We start from the raw sequence: 15,262 nt of genomic DNA, 5'->3' as shown, positions 1-15,262 counted from the left end.
CCACATGGTCATATCAATAGACGCAGAGAAAGCCTTTGACAAAATACAATATCCCTTTATGATCAAAACACTACAAAAAATGGGAATAGATGGAAAATTCCTGAAGATTGTGGAGTCTATATATAGCAGACCTACAGCCAACATCATACTCAATGGTGAAAAACTGGACGCATTTCCCCTCAGATCAGGTACTAGACAGGGCTGCCCACTATCACCATTACTATTCAACATAGTGTTGGAAGTTCTTGCCATAGCAATCAGGCAGGTGCAAGGAATTAAAGGCATACAGATTGGAAGAGAAGAAGTCAAACTCTCCTTATTTGCAGATGACATGATAGTATACATGGAAAAACCTAAGGAATCCAGCAAGAAGCTTTTGGAAATCATCAGGCAATACAGTAATGTGTCAGGCTATAAAATTAACATTCAAAAGTCAGTGGCATTCCTCTATGCAAACACTAAGTTAGAAGAAATTGAAATCCAGAAATCAATTCCTTTTTCTATAGCAACAAAAACAATAAAATATCTAGGAGTAAACCTAGCCAAAGAAGTGAAAGACTTGTATACTGAAAATTATGAGTCACTACTCAAAGAAATTGAAAAAGACACAAAGAAGTGGAAAGATATTCCATGTTCATGGGTTGGAAGAATTAACATCATCATAATGATTATATTACCCAGAGCCATCTACAAATTTAATGCTATTCCCATCAAGATCCCAAGCACATTTTTTAGGAGAATAGAACAAATGCTACAAATGTTTATCTGGAACCAGAAAAGACCTAGAATTGCCAAAACAATCTTGAGGAAAAAAAACAGAACCGGAGGCATCACACTCCCAGATCTCAAACTGTATTATAGGACCATTGTCATCAAAACTGCTTGGTACTGGAACATGAACAGACACACTGACCAGTGGAATAGAACTGAGAGTCCAGAAATGAGGCCCCACACGTATGGACATCTAATCTTTGACAAAGGGGCCCAGACTATTACATGGGGAAAGCAGAGTCTCTTCAACAAATGGTGTTGGAAACAATGGGTTGAAACATGCAGAAGAATGAAACTGAATCACTCTATTTCACCAAATACAAAAGTAAATTCCAAGTGGATCAAGGACTTGGATGTTAGACCAGAAACTATCAGATACTTAGAGGAAATTATTGGCAGAACTTTTTTCCGCATAAATTTTAAAGACATTTCAATGAAATGAATCCAATTACAAGGAAGACTAAGGCAAGTATAAACCTATGGGACTACATCAAATTAAAAAGCTTATTCACAGCAAAAGAAACCACTATCCAAACCAAGAGACCCCTTACCAAATGGGAGAAGATCTTTACATGCCATACGTCAGATAAGAGTTTAATAACCAACATATATAAAGAGCTTGCCAGACTCAACAACAAGACAACAAATAACCCCATCCAAAAATGGGTGGAGAAAATGGACAGAATATTCACCACAGAAGAGATCCAAGAGGCCGAGAAACACATGAAAAAATGCTCCAAGTCTCTGATTGTCAGAGAAATGCAAATCAAGGCAACAATGAGATATCACTTCACTCCTGTGAGAATGTCATACATCAGAAAAGGTAACAGCAGCAAATGCTGGAGAGGGTGTGGGGTCAAAGGAACCCTCCTGCACTGCTGATGGGAATGTCAATTGGTCCAACCTCTATGGAGAACAGTCTGGAGAACTCTCAGAAGGCTAGAAGTGGACCTACCCCATGACCCTGCAATTCCCCTCCTGGGAATATCCTAAGGAACCCAACACATCCATCCAAAAAGATCTGTGTACACATATGTTCTTGGCAGCACAATTTGTAATAGCCAAAACCTGGAAGCAACCCAGGTGTCCAACAACAGATGAGTGGCTGAGCAAGTTGTGGTATATATACACAATGGAATACTACTCAGCTGTAAAAAATGGTGACTTCACCGTTTTCAGCCGATCTTGGATGGACCTCGAAAAATTCATGTTATGTGAAATAAGTCAGAAACAGAAGGATGAATATGGGATGATCTCACTCTCAGGCAGAAGTTGAAAAACAAGAATAGAAAAGAAAACACAAGTCGAACCTGAAATGGAATTGGAGTATTACACCAAAGTAAAAGACTCTGGGGTGGGTGGGTGGGTGGGGATAATACAGGTCCATGAAAGATAATGAATGACATAGTGGGGGTTGTATTGTTAAATGGGATAACTCTCTCCACATTCACTGGTCATCTCCATTAGGAACAATATAATAAACCCCTTTGTGGGCCCCTATAGGACCTTGCCCTCAATGTCGATCAACAATCGTAGGGACTGTCCCATTCTATTAAGGGAGGTTGGACCAAATTACTCTACCATTTGAAGAAGATGGGTCCAGCAAGGGGTGCAACCTAGAACATTCCTACCTATGATCACAGAATATAAGCTCAGATCTACAGGGTTGTAGAGGTTACACAAGCTCCTGCATTGAATAGAGGCCCCAGATCAAATAGATGGCATTTACAGTTAGGAATATTTGTATATTTTTCCCATATTTGAAGAGCTACTCTCTTCCTTGATCCAGATTTCTAGCTCTATTTCCAACTCTGACACCATCTCCCCAGACAATACCTATGGTCCACCTGAATGTTAGGTATGATGCAGGCAAAAATCAGTAAAGTCATGGGCCCCTTGGAATATACCTAAAATAGACCTACTAGGTTTTTCCAAAGTGGAGTCCCCAAATTTCATCTGCTTTATTTGTGCCTTTAGGTTCCTGACTATTAAACAATTTGTTCTTCTCTATATCTTAATGATTTTTCAAACAGCAAGCTGCAGATGCTACCTGATTCCAACCTGATTTACCATGGTAGATGACCTCACCAATGTACTCTGGAACCCCACCTCTCCAGAACACTGCCCCACTAGGGAAAGATAGCAACAGGCTGGTAGTATGGACCGACCTGCCAATGCCTATATTCAGCATAGAAGCAACTACAGAACCCAGACATTCCACCTTCTGTACCCCATAATGACCCTGGGTCTATGTTCCCAGAAGGAAGGAAGAAAGGGGGTGAGATATGGAACTCTGATGGTGAGAATTGTATGGAATTTTACCCATCTTATCCTTGGCCTTGGTGACATTTTTATTTTATAAATAATTTTTTTAAAAAATGTAGAACAATCTAGCATTCCAAATTATAACAATAACATTAATAATCCCACAGATGCAAATCATGAGAGAAATAATAAATATCAAGCACACTCTAAGTTCAAAGAGTTACTGTTGGTATGCTTCTAGTTCTGCTTCTGGGATCTCTTCTGTTACATTGCTTGATGTTATGGTCTATTTACATGGTTGTTCTGTTACATTGGTTTGGTCTCACTCCCCCTCCCTCCGTGAGATTTTGGTTTAGTCCTGGCCTTTTCGAGCTTCTTGCTTCTCCCCACCCCCTATCCTACATACTTCCTGAGTTCCTGACGCTGCCGCTGGAGGAGAAAGATGCAGGACAGAACTGTATGGCGATTAGATTAGATTAGTTTTTTTAATGGTTTGCTTTTGAATAAAGAAATACAGCTTCTCTGCTAAGCCATGTGTCCTTGGTCTCTGTCTCCCACCACGAAGCTAGCCCAGCATACTGGCACTGTGAACTTTAAACAACATATAGCACCACAACGTGGGACCTGACCTGCCCATCCCCCAGATAAGTTAAGACATCTGGCTACCCATCCACTATGGGCTGCTTTTCTGCTTGTGAAGAAGTTTCCAAAGGCCTCTGTCCTTTCTTCATGAGACTGTTTCTCTGTTTCTGTAACACTTCACTCTGGGCCACACTCTGGTTTCTGCCTGCTGCCAGCCCGCAGGAGCTGGCTCGCTGCCACAGGGCTCAGGGCAGGGCTCGGAGATGCACTGCCTCAGGAGCCAGGAGCAGGGCAGTAGGCATGGCAGGCAGAGATGCAGCCCATCCTGACCACCGCCCCAGAGCACCTCAGCCTGCGCTTTCTCCACAGCAGGCCCACCCGCCCTCCTGCTATAAAGTCTGGGCAGATCCTGGACCACCCAGACACCACAGACTCCCAGCTGGGACTGGGGCCCCTGACCGAGATCCCCAGCTCGGCTCTGAAAGTAGAGGAGCTAAAATATGTAGAGATCCGTGCAGTGATGGCAACCTACAATTCCTGGAAGTGGAGCTGCACGGGAGGCTACCTCCAGATGGCACACCCCCCGAACAGCTAAGACAGTATAGATCTAAACTCATGTTTAAAATGACATGTCTTCGTAACAAAAGTTTTTCTCTTTGTGTATTGATTGAAGACCATGTATATGTGTGTGTTTGAAGTTTGGTAAACATTAACTTTAAGGTTAGAAATGTAAATTTAAGGCTACATTCTTACCAGGCAAAGTTAAATGAAAGGTTTTCAACATAATTCTCATAAAGGTAAAATTAACTTACATTTAAAGTCTGAGGTTAAAATTAGTTAAAAATAAATATATTACATAATGATTAGAGGATCAATCAGCCAAGAAGACTTAATAATTATTAACATCTATGCACCCAACAAGGGACCATCTAAATACATTAAGCATCTACTGAAATAATTTCAAAAATACCTCAATAGTAATACAATAATAGTGGGAGACTTCAATACCCCACTCTCACACTAAGACAGATCAACAAAGCAGAGAACCAATAAAGATACAAGAGAATTGAATGAAGAGATCAACAGACTAGACCTCTTGGACATTTTCAGACTCCTCCACCCCAAAAAACTGGAATACACCTTCTTTTCAAATCCACACAAGACATACTCAAGGATAGACCACATGTTAGGCCACAAAGACAGCATCAATAAATTCAAGAGCATTGAAATCATCCCAAGTATCTTCTCAGACCACATTGGAGTAAAACTAACATTTAACAACAAACGGAAAATTATTAAAAGACACAGAATTTGGAAACTAAACAACATGCTCCTTAAGAACCACTGGGTCAGAGACTCACTCAAACAGGAAATTCAAATGTTCCTGAAAACAAATGAAAATGAAGACACAACCTATCAAAATATTTGGGACACAGTGAAAGCAGTACTGAGAGGGAAACTTATAGCCATACAATCACATATTAAACACCAAGAAGAAGCTCAAATGAACGACCTTACTGCACACCACAAGGACTTAGAAGAGGAAAAAAGGAACCCTAAAGCAACCAGAAGGACAGAAATCTAAAGTTCGAGCAGAAATAAACAACATTGAAAATAAAAGAACCATACAAAAGATCAATGAAGCCAAATGTTGGTTCTTTGAAAGATTAAACAAAATTGACAAACCCCTAGCCAGACTCACCAAACAAAAAAGAGAGAAGACTCAAATTAATAGAATTGTAAACGATGCAGGAGATATCACAACTGACATCAAAGAAATCCAGAGAATCCTGCGAAACTTCTATAAAGAACTATATGCCACCAAGCTAGAGAATCTGGAAGAAATGGAACAATTCCTAGAAACCTATGCACTTCCAAAACTGAACCAAGAAGAACTACAAAATCTAAATGCACCAATCACAGACAAAGAAATTGAAACCGTTATTAAGAATCTCCCCAACAACAAAAGTCCTGGACCAGATGGCTTCACAAACAAATTCTACAAAACTTTCAGGAAACAGTTAATACCCATACTTCTTAAGCTATTCCATAAGATTGAAAAAACAGGAATACTCCCTTTCACCTTTTATGAAGCCAGCATCACTCTGATACCAAAAGCTGATAGGGACAGAACAAAAAAGGAAAACTACAGACCAATATCTCTGATGAACATAGATGCCAAAATATTAAACAACATCTTGGCCAACCGGATACAGCAACACATCAAAAAGATTGTTCATCATGGCCAAGTGGGATTCATCCCAGGAATGCAAGGCTGGTTCAACATCCGTAAGTCAATCAATGTCATTCGCCACATCAATAAAAGCAAAGCCAAAAACCACATGATTATCTCAATAGATGCAGAGAAAGCCTTTGACAAAATCCAACACCCATTCATGCTCAAAACTCTACAAAAAATGGGAATAGATGGGAAATTCCTCAAGATAGTGGAGTCTATATATAGCAAACCTACAGCCAACATCATACTCAATGGACAGAAGCTGAAAGCATTCCCCCGCAGATCGGGGACTAGACAGGGCTGTCCACTGTCACCGTTACTCTTCAACATAGTATTGGAAGTTCTTGCCATAGCAATCAGGCAAGAGAAAGAAATCAAAGGAATACAGATTGGAAGGGAAGAAGTCAAGCTCTCACTATTTGCAGATGATATGATAGTATACATAGAAAGACCTAAAGAATCCAGTAGAAAATTACTGGAAGTTATTAGGCAATATAGCAAGGTATCAGGCTACAAAATCAATGTACAAAAATCAGTGGCATTTCTTTATGCAAACACTAAATCTGAAGAAGAAGACATCCAGAAATCACTCCCATTTACTGTTTTAGCAAAATCAACCAAATACCTAGGAATAAAGTTGACCAAAGAAGTGAAAGACTTGTATGCTGAAAACTATGAGTCGCTACTCAAGGTAATAGAAACTGATACCAAGAAATGGAAAGATATCCCATGCTCATGGATTGGAAGAATAAATATAATCAAAATAAATATTCTTCCCAGAGCCATATACAAATTTAATGCAATACCCATCAAAGTTCCACCAAGCTTCTTTAAGAGAATAGAACAAACACTACAAGCATTTATCTGGAACCTGAAAACACCTAGAATTGCCAAAACCATCTTAAGGAAAAGAAACAGAAATGGAGGCATCACACTCCCAGACCTTAAACTATATTATAAAGCCATCATCATCAAAACAGCATGGTACTGGAACAAAAATAGGCACATAGACCAGTGGAACAGAATTGAAAGCCCAGATGTAAATCCCAACACCTATGGGCATCTAATCTTTGATAAGGGGGCCCAAAGGATTAAATGGAAAAAAGAGGCTCTCTTCAATAAATGGTGCTGGGAAAACTGGGTTGAAACATGCAGAAGAATGAAATTGAACCACTTTATCTCACCAGAAACAAAAATCAACTCCAAATGGATCAAAGACCTAGATGTCAGACCAGAAACAATCAAATACTTAGAGGAAAACATTGGTAAAACAGTTTCCCACCTACACCTCAAGGATATCTTTGATGAATCAAACCCAATTGCAAGGAAGACTATAGCAGAAACAAACCAATGGGACTACATCAAATTGAAAAGCTTCTGCACATCCAAAGAAACTATTAAACAAACAGAGAGACCCTCACAGAATGGGAGAAGATCTTCACATGCCAGACATCAGACAAGAAACTAGTCACCAAAATATATAAAGAGCTCAGCAAACTTAGCACCAAAAAAGCAAATGACCCCATCCAAAAATGGGCTATGAACAAAACATTCACCTCAGAGGAGACCCAAAAGGCTAACAAACATATGAAAAACTGCTGTAGGTCACTGATTGTCAGAGAAATGCAAATTAAGACAACACTAAGATACCACCTCACTCCTGTAAGAATGGCATACATCAAAAAGGACAGCAGCAACAAATGCTGGAGAGGATGTGGGGACAGAGGAACCCTTTTACATTGCTGGTGGGAATGTCAATTGGTCCAGCCTCTGTGGAGAGCAGTCTGGAAAACTCTCAGAAGGCTAGACATGGACCTTCCATACAACCCAGTAATTCCTCTCCTGGGGTTATACCCCAAGGACTCCATAAAACCCAACCAAAAAGAGGTGTGTACTCCTATGTTCATAGCAGCACAATTCATAATAGCTAAAACCTGGAAGCAACCCAGGTGCCCAACAACAGATGAGTGGCTGAGAAAGCTGTGGTATATATACACAATGGAATACTATGCAGCTATCAAAAACAATGAACCCACCTTCTCTGACCCATCTTGGACAGAGCTAGAAGGAATTATGTTAAGTGAGCTATGTCAAAAAGATAAAGATGAGTATGGAATGATCCCACTCATCAACAGAAGTTGATTAAGAAGATATGAAAGGGAAACTGAAAGCAGGACCTGATCAAATTGTAAGTAGGGCACCAAAGTAAAAACCCAGTGGTGAGGGGTAGATATGCAGCTTCCTGGGCCAGTGGGGGGTCGGAGTGGGCGGGAGGGATGGGTCACAATCCTTTGGTGGTGGGAATGGTGTTTATGTACACTCCTAGTAAAATGTAGACATATAAACCAGTAGTTAATTAATATGAGAGGGGGAAAATCAATTGTATGTCTCAAAGTTTCTCAAAACACAAACTGAATCCTTTTAATATATAGGCTCTGTATTTGATATGCGGACTCTCTCAAAAGCCTAGACCAAGTAGATTAGAAGCATCTAATAGCACAGCTATATACAAGATACTGGATACTGTACAGCAAACCATAACAAAAGGACTTTTCAAAGTTAACCCAATTAACAAATAATGTGATGATAACATTAACTATCCATTTTCTTTTTGAACCCTAAGACAGCAGGAACCTCACATCTCCACTATAGAGCCCCTACTTCCCCCAGTCCTGGAACCCTTGGATAGGGCCCACTTTCCCGTATGCATCTCCCAATCCAAACCAAATAATATTGCATCCGCCAATCACAACCTAACCAACGCAACAATTGCCACCTCAACATGCTTCACCTCAGACTGTGTCCAGAGACTTCACGTGTGGAATGACAACCCTTCAGCTTCATTACTCAGGTGAGACCTTTCCTTTTATAGTACACTCTAATTTCATCTCAGGTAGTTCACTTTCTAACAAAGTCCCATAACCTAGATATACACCAGTTTCTGTGAGAGAGAGCTTATGTTCACACGTATCCATAAACTACTGCAAAATATATACCTGAAAGCAGAAGTGCACTAGAGTTTGCAGGGAGTACCACCCTAACACTTCCTCTCCACTAGTCCAAGCTTGGGATCCATGATTGCTCAACAATTTGTTTGGCTTCGTATGTTAACTCTCTTTTCAATCACCAGGTTCCAGATGCCACCAGGATGCTGGCCAGGCTTCCCTGGATTGAAGACCCCACCAATGTGTCCTGGAGCTCAGCTTCCCCAGAGACACACCCTACTAGGGAAAGAGAGAGGCAGACTGGGAGTATGGACCGACCAGTCAATGCCCATGTTCAGCGGGGAAGCAATTACAGAAGCCAGACCTTCTACCTTCTGCAACCCTCAACGACCCTGGGTCCATGCTCCCAGAGGGCTAGAGAATGGGAAAGCTATCAGGGAAGGGGGTGGGTTATGGAGATTGGGTGGTGGGGATTGTGTGGAGTTGTACCCCTCCTACCTTATGTTTTTGTTCATTAATCCTTTCTTAAATAAAAAATTTTAAAAATTAAAAAAAAAATCAATATATTTTAACTAAGTTGGTCTAAAAAACCTGCACACACCTAGGGTGTGTCTCCATCTTATATGGGTGTAACAAAAGGTTAAATAAAATGTTATTGATATGTAAATCTCTCAAATACCTTCTCATTTAGAGGTAGAACCAGCCCAGGTGTAAGATAGTTTGCACAATGCTTATGCTAATGATTCTCATGCCTGAGGCTCTAGCAGTGGTTCTTTGCCTTACCACATTTTATTGCACTTAAATTGGTTAAGGAGCCTTAAATAAAATGAAAAAGACCTTCCAAATTTATACAGATACCTAAACCAATTATAATCATCTGGTTATCAATTGTGGTAAACTTCTAACCAGCTAGAAGTTTTGTATCATAAGTAAGTAAATTGCAGCTGTCAAGTTCTCTACAGAAGATCGGAATCCCAGCGGCTGACCTTCCTCATGCAACGTTTCACCCCCATGGACATCTGCTTTGGACTGGCACTTCTATCGGACTCACTGGTACACCTCTTGGACATTTTGCACAACTTTATAGCAGCTTCCCTTTATGCTGCTGGGTTTCTCAAAGACTGACTGCAGCCAGCTGCCTTAGGACTCTATAGGCAATAACCCCTCCTCCTTGCTAGGTAATGCCCAAGAGGCAGGAAATGCCCGTTGAGGCAAGAAACGCCCCAGAGGCAAGAGAAGCCCACAGAGGCAGAAAATGTCCTTTAGCTTGATAAAGCCTTGCCCAAAGAGGCAAGAAACGCCCCCCTCAGGCCTTCCCTTGGCATCACACTGGTTCTTGTTGCTCACTTACTTGTTCCTCCATGTTAGTGCCAGTTTCTTTTTGAAAATACCTGTACGTTATAGGTTTCTCTTCACCCCACACTCCTGATACTATAGTCAATTAGTTAAAAAGAAAAGGGGGAATTGTTGGTATGCTTCTAGTTCTGCTTCTGGGATCTCTTCTGTTACATTGCTTGATGCTATGGTCTATTTACATGGTCATTCTGTTACATTAGTTTGGTCTCACTCCCCCTCCCTCCGGGAGATTTTTGGTTTAGCCTTTTCGCGCTTCTTGCTTCTCCCTGTCCCCTATCCTACATATTTCCTGAGTTCCTGATGCTGCCACTGGAGGAGAAAGATGCAGGACAGAACTGTGTGGTGATTAGATTAGATTAGATTAGATTAGATTAGATTAGATTAGTTTTTTGAACCTTTTGCTCGTGAATAAAGAAATACAGCTTGTGTGTCTCTGGTCTCTGTCTTCTGCCCGTGAAGCTAGCCCGGCATACTGGAACCATGAACAAAAATGACAAGTTACCACATGAGATTTCCTCTGTAATACATTCTTTTTAAAGGAAATATTTTCTTTTAAAAAGCAATTTTAACTAGATGCACAAATTAAGGGTAAGACATACAAAGACAAGAGTTTCTCTGTAGTTGTCAACAACAGAAAATTTATCTTTTGCCTCAAGTTATTTCTCATATTCAGAAAGCCCTGATCTGCTAAGGATATGCCAGCTAAATAAAAGATCACTGACTGAGCAGGTGGAGATTCAGGGAGATAAATTTGTTATTAAAGAAACACAGCCTGAGGAGGACAACTGAGATAGAACAACAAATGTGATTTGTAAAAAAAACTGGATTTTGTTCCAGATAAACTTTGTCCAGACAAGGAAAAAAATCTTAAGACCAAAGGAGGAAAAAAAATTGAAGTTTACTAATGATCAGTTAGTTAAATTTTACATTTGTTATTTACTTTATTTTGAAGATATAAATGATGAAAATTCTTCTTAAAATGATGTTTGGGTGTCTCAGTGGTAGAACATATGCCTCACATGCATAGATGATGAATTCAATCCCCTGAAACACATACACTAGAGAGATTGTATTCTTGTCTCACCCTCTTTCACAAAACATAAAAAGTAAAAGCTGATTTTTTGTTTGTTTCAGGGACTTTTTAAAATTTTTATTTATAAAATAGAAACACTGCCAAAAAGCATAGGATAAGAGGGTTACAAATGGGAGTTGGGCAGTAGCACAGCAGGTTAAGTTCAGGTGGTGAGAAGCACAAGGATCTGCATAAGGATGCCAGTTCGGTTGCAGCCTCAGGCTCACCACCTGCAGGGGAGTTGCTCACAAGTGTTGAAGCAGAGCTGCAGTTGTCTATCTTTCTCTCCCCCTCTATGTCTTCCCCTTCTCTCTCCATTTCTCTCTGTCCTATCCAACAACAATGACATCAATAACAACAATAATAACCACAATAAAACAACAAGGACAACAAAAGGGATAAATAAACATTTTTAAATCTTTAAAAGAATAAATAAATAAAAATTTTAAAAAGAGGAGTATAACACCACACAATTCCAACAACCATAACTCTCTATCCTATCCCCTTCCCTGATAGCTTTACTATTCTTCACCCCTCTGAGAGTATGAATCCAGGGTCATTATGGGGTGCAGAACGGGGAAGGTTTAGTTTCTGTAATTGCTTCCCCACTGAACATGGGCATTGGAAGGTTGATTCATACTCCCAGCCTGTCTCTCTCTTTCCCTACTGGGGCAGGGCTCTGGGGAAGTGGGCACCAGGACACATTGGTGGGGTCATCTGTCCAGGGAAGTCTGGTTGGCATCATGTTAGCATCTGGAACCTGGTGGATGAAAAAAGAGTTAACATATAAAGCCAAACAAATTGTTGACTAATCATGAACCTAAAGACTGGAATATTGCAGATGAAGATTTGGGGTATACTCTGATGAGAACTTACCTAGCTCATAGGGCTCTTTAGTTCCATTCCAGATGGCACTTCCAGATTACAGAACCTAGATATAGACCAGGGGCCATGAGATAGGGCACATGTGTACATATATCCACATGTTAGGGGAAAATATATACCTTAGAGTAAAACTGTGCAATAGTCTATAGTAACTTAATAAGTGCAGCAACAAGTAGAAAGACAATAACTTGGGTCCACCTACATATCAGATGTCACACTCAGACAAAAACTAGTAAAGCCATAGGCCCTTTGGAATACACCTAAAATAGACCTACTAGCTGTTTCTAAAATGGAGACCCCAAATCTTTATTTGAAATATTCCAGCCTTTAGTTTCATGATTAATCAACAATTTGTATGGCTTTATATGTTAATTCTTTTTCAGCCACCAGGTTCCAGATGATATCATGATGCCAACCAGACTTCCCTGGACAGATGACCTCACCAATGTGTCCTGGAGCCCACTTCCTCAGAGCCCTGCCCTACTAGGGAAAGAGAGACAGGCTGGGAGTATGGATCCACCTGTCAACACCCATGTTCAGCGGGGAAGCAATTCCAGTAGCCAGACCTTCCACCTTCTGCACCCCATAGTGACCCTGGGTCTATACTCCCAGAGGGATAAAGAATAGGAAAGCTATCAGGAGAGGGGATGGGATATTGAGCTCTAGTGGTGGGAATTGTACCCCTCTTATCCTATAGTTTTTGTCAGTGTTTCCATTTTATAAATAAATTAATTAAAATAAAAAATTAAAAAATTTAAAAAAAGACTGCACTTCCTATTTCACTTCCTTCAGTCACTCTAAGTATAACCTATCAGATTAAGTAAGTACTACAAAAGCTGGGTAAGGGAAAGAGACTGGCACACTTTAATGATGGTCATTTGGCCACCCCGTCATCTGGGGCCCTAATTAGGGAATCCTGGATCCCCACATAGATATCATGGGCATAGACCTTTCTCCACCATCATTGGTCTTCTCCATCAGGAACAACATTATAAACCCTCTTGTGGGCCTTTACAGGACCTTGCCTTCAATGTAGAACAACAATGATAGAAACAGTCCCATTCGGGGACTGGTTAAACTGTCCTATTTGGTGGTATCAGGTTAAGCATATGTGGCACAAAGCATGAGGACCAGCATAAGAATCCTTGTTCGAGCCCCCAGCACCCCACATGTGGGGGGGTCACTTCACAAGCAGTGAAGCAGGTCTGCAGGTGTCTATCTCTCTCTCCTCTTCTCTGTCTTCCCCTCCTCTTTCAATTTCTCTCTGTCCTATCCAACCATAACAACAACAACTACAACAAGGGCAACAAAAATGGGGGAAATGGCCTCCAGGAGCAGTGAATTCGTAGTGCAGGCACCGAGCCCTAGCCATAAACCTGGAGGCCAAAAAAGAAACTTTCCCATTCTCCAAAGGGAGGCTGGGTCAACAAACTGCCACTTGAGAAAGATGGGTCCTGCAATGAGTGCAGTCTAGAATGTTCCTAGCTATGACCATGGAACTCGAGCTTAGACCTACAAGGATGCAGAGGTTACATAGGCTCCTGTGCTAAATATGAATAAACATGGCCCTCAGTCAGATTGATGAGGTTTACAGTTAATGGTATTTATATATTTTCCCCTATTTGGTAGCTACTTTCTTTCTTGACCCAGCTTTATAGTCCTGTTCCCAACTCTGACACCATCTTCCCAGACAGGTGAAGCTATCAGGTGAGCTATCAGGCTCAGGCAAAAATTAGTAAAGTCATGGGCCCTTTGGAATATACCTAAAATGAACTTCCTACTTTCTTCCAACATGAAGACCCCACATCTCATCTGCTATATTCCTACCTTTAGGTTCATATTTATTAAACAATTTGTTCTGCTTTATATCTTAATGCTTTTCAGCCACCAAGTTAAAGACGCTACCATGATGCCAACCTGACTTCCCTGGGCAGACTACCTCACCAATGTGTCCTAAAACCCCACATCCCCAGAGACCTAACTCACTAGGGAGTGATAGAAGCAGGCTGGGGATATGGATTAACCTGCCAACACCCATGTCCAGCAAAGAAGCAACTACAGAAGCCAGGCCTCCCACCTTCTATACCCCATAAAGATCTTTGATCCATACTCCCAGAGGGATAAAGCATAAACTTCAAATAGTGAGAATAGGATATGGCACTCTGGTGATGGGAATTATATGGAATTGCAACCCTTTTGTCCCACACTATTTTTGATAATTATTAAATCACTAACAAAAAAAGTTGAAAAATAAGAAAACACAAAGCAGAACTTGGACTAGGTGTATTGCACCAAAGTAAAAGACTCTGGTGTACTTCACCAAAATAAAAGATTCTGGGGTGGGGCAGAGGGTTCAGAACCTGGAACTTGATGGTAAAGGAGGACCTAGAAGGGGTTGAATTGTTATATGGAAAACTGAGAAATGTTACACATGTACAAACTACTGTAGTTTACTGTAGGCTTTAAACCATTAACCCCTCCCCAATAAAGAAAAAGGAAATAAAAAAATTTCTGCACCTTTCTTTTTTCTCTCCTGTTGATAGATCCCTTATATTGTAAATATTTTTCTTCCTGATGTTGTCTCATAAAACTATTGTACTGGGGAGTTGGGTGGTAGCACAGCGGGTTAAGTGCAGGTGGTGCAAAGAGCTTGATGATCCCAGTTTGAGCCCTGGCTCTCCACCTGTAGGGGAGTCACTTCACAAGTTTTAAAGCAGTCTACAGGTGTCTCTCTTTCCCCCTCTCTGTCTTCCCCTCCTCTCTCCATTTCTCTCTGTCCTATCTAACAACGACATCAATAACAACAACAACTACAGCAATAATAAAACAACAAGGGCAACAAAAGGAAATAAATGAATATTTTACAAAATTTAAAAAAAACAAGAAAGGCAACAAAAGAGAATAAGTAAATAAATATTTTTTTAAAAAACTCTTGTACTGGCATCTCTTGATTCAATTCTTTTTTGTTTGTTTGTTTGCTGATGTTTTCTGTTGACTGCCTCTACTTTGTCTTCTAGTACACAGATTAATATTCAATTTCTTCCATTCTGCTGTTGATATCCTCCATTATATTTTTTACTTCAGCCATTATATTCTTTAGCTGTATAAAGTATATTTGGACATGTCTTACACTTTCTGTAACCTTTT

This window comes from Erinaceus europaeus, chromosome 4, assembly GCF_950295315.1.
Source record: "Erinaceus europaeus chromosome 4, mEriEur2.1, whole genome shotgun sequence".
Classification (NCBI taxonomy): domain Eukaryota; kingdom Metazoa; phylum Chordata; class Mammalia; order Eulipotyphla; family Erinaceidae; genus Erinaceus; species Erinaceus europaeus.
Note: the sequence above shows the minus strand (reverse complement) of the source record.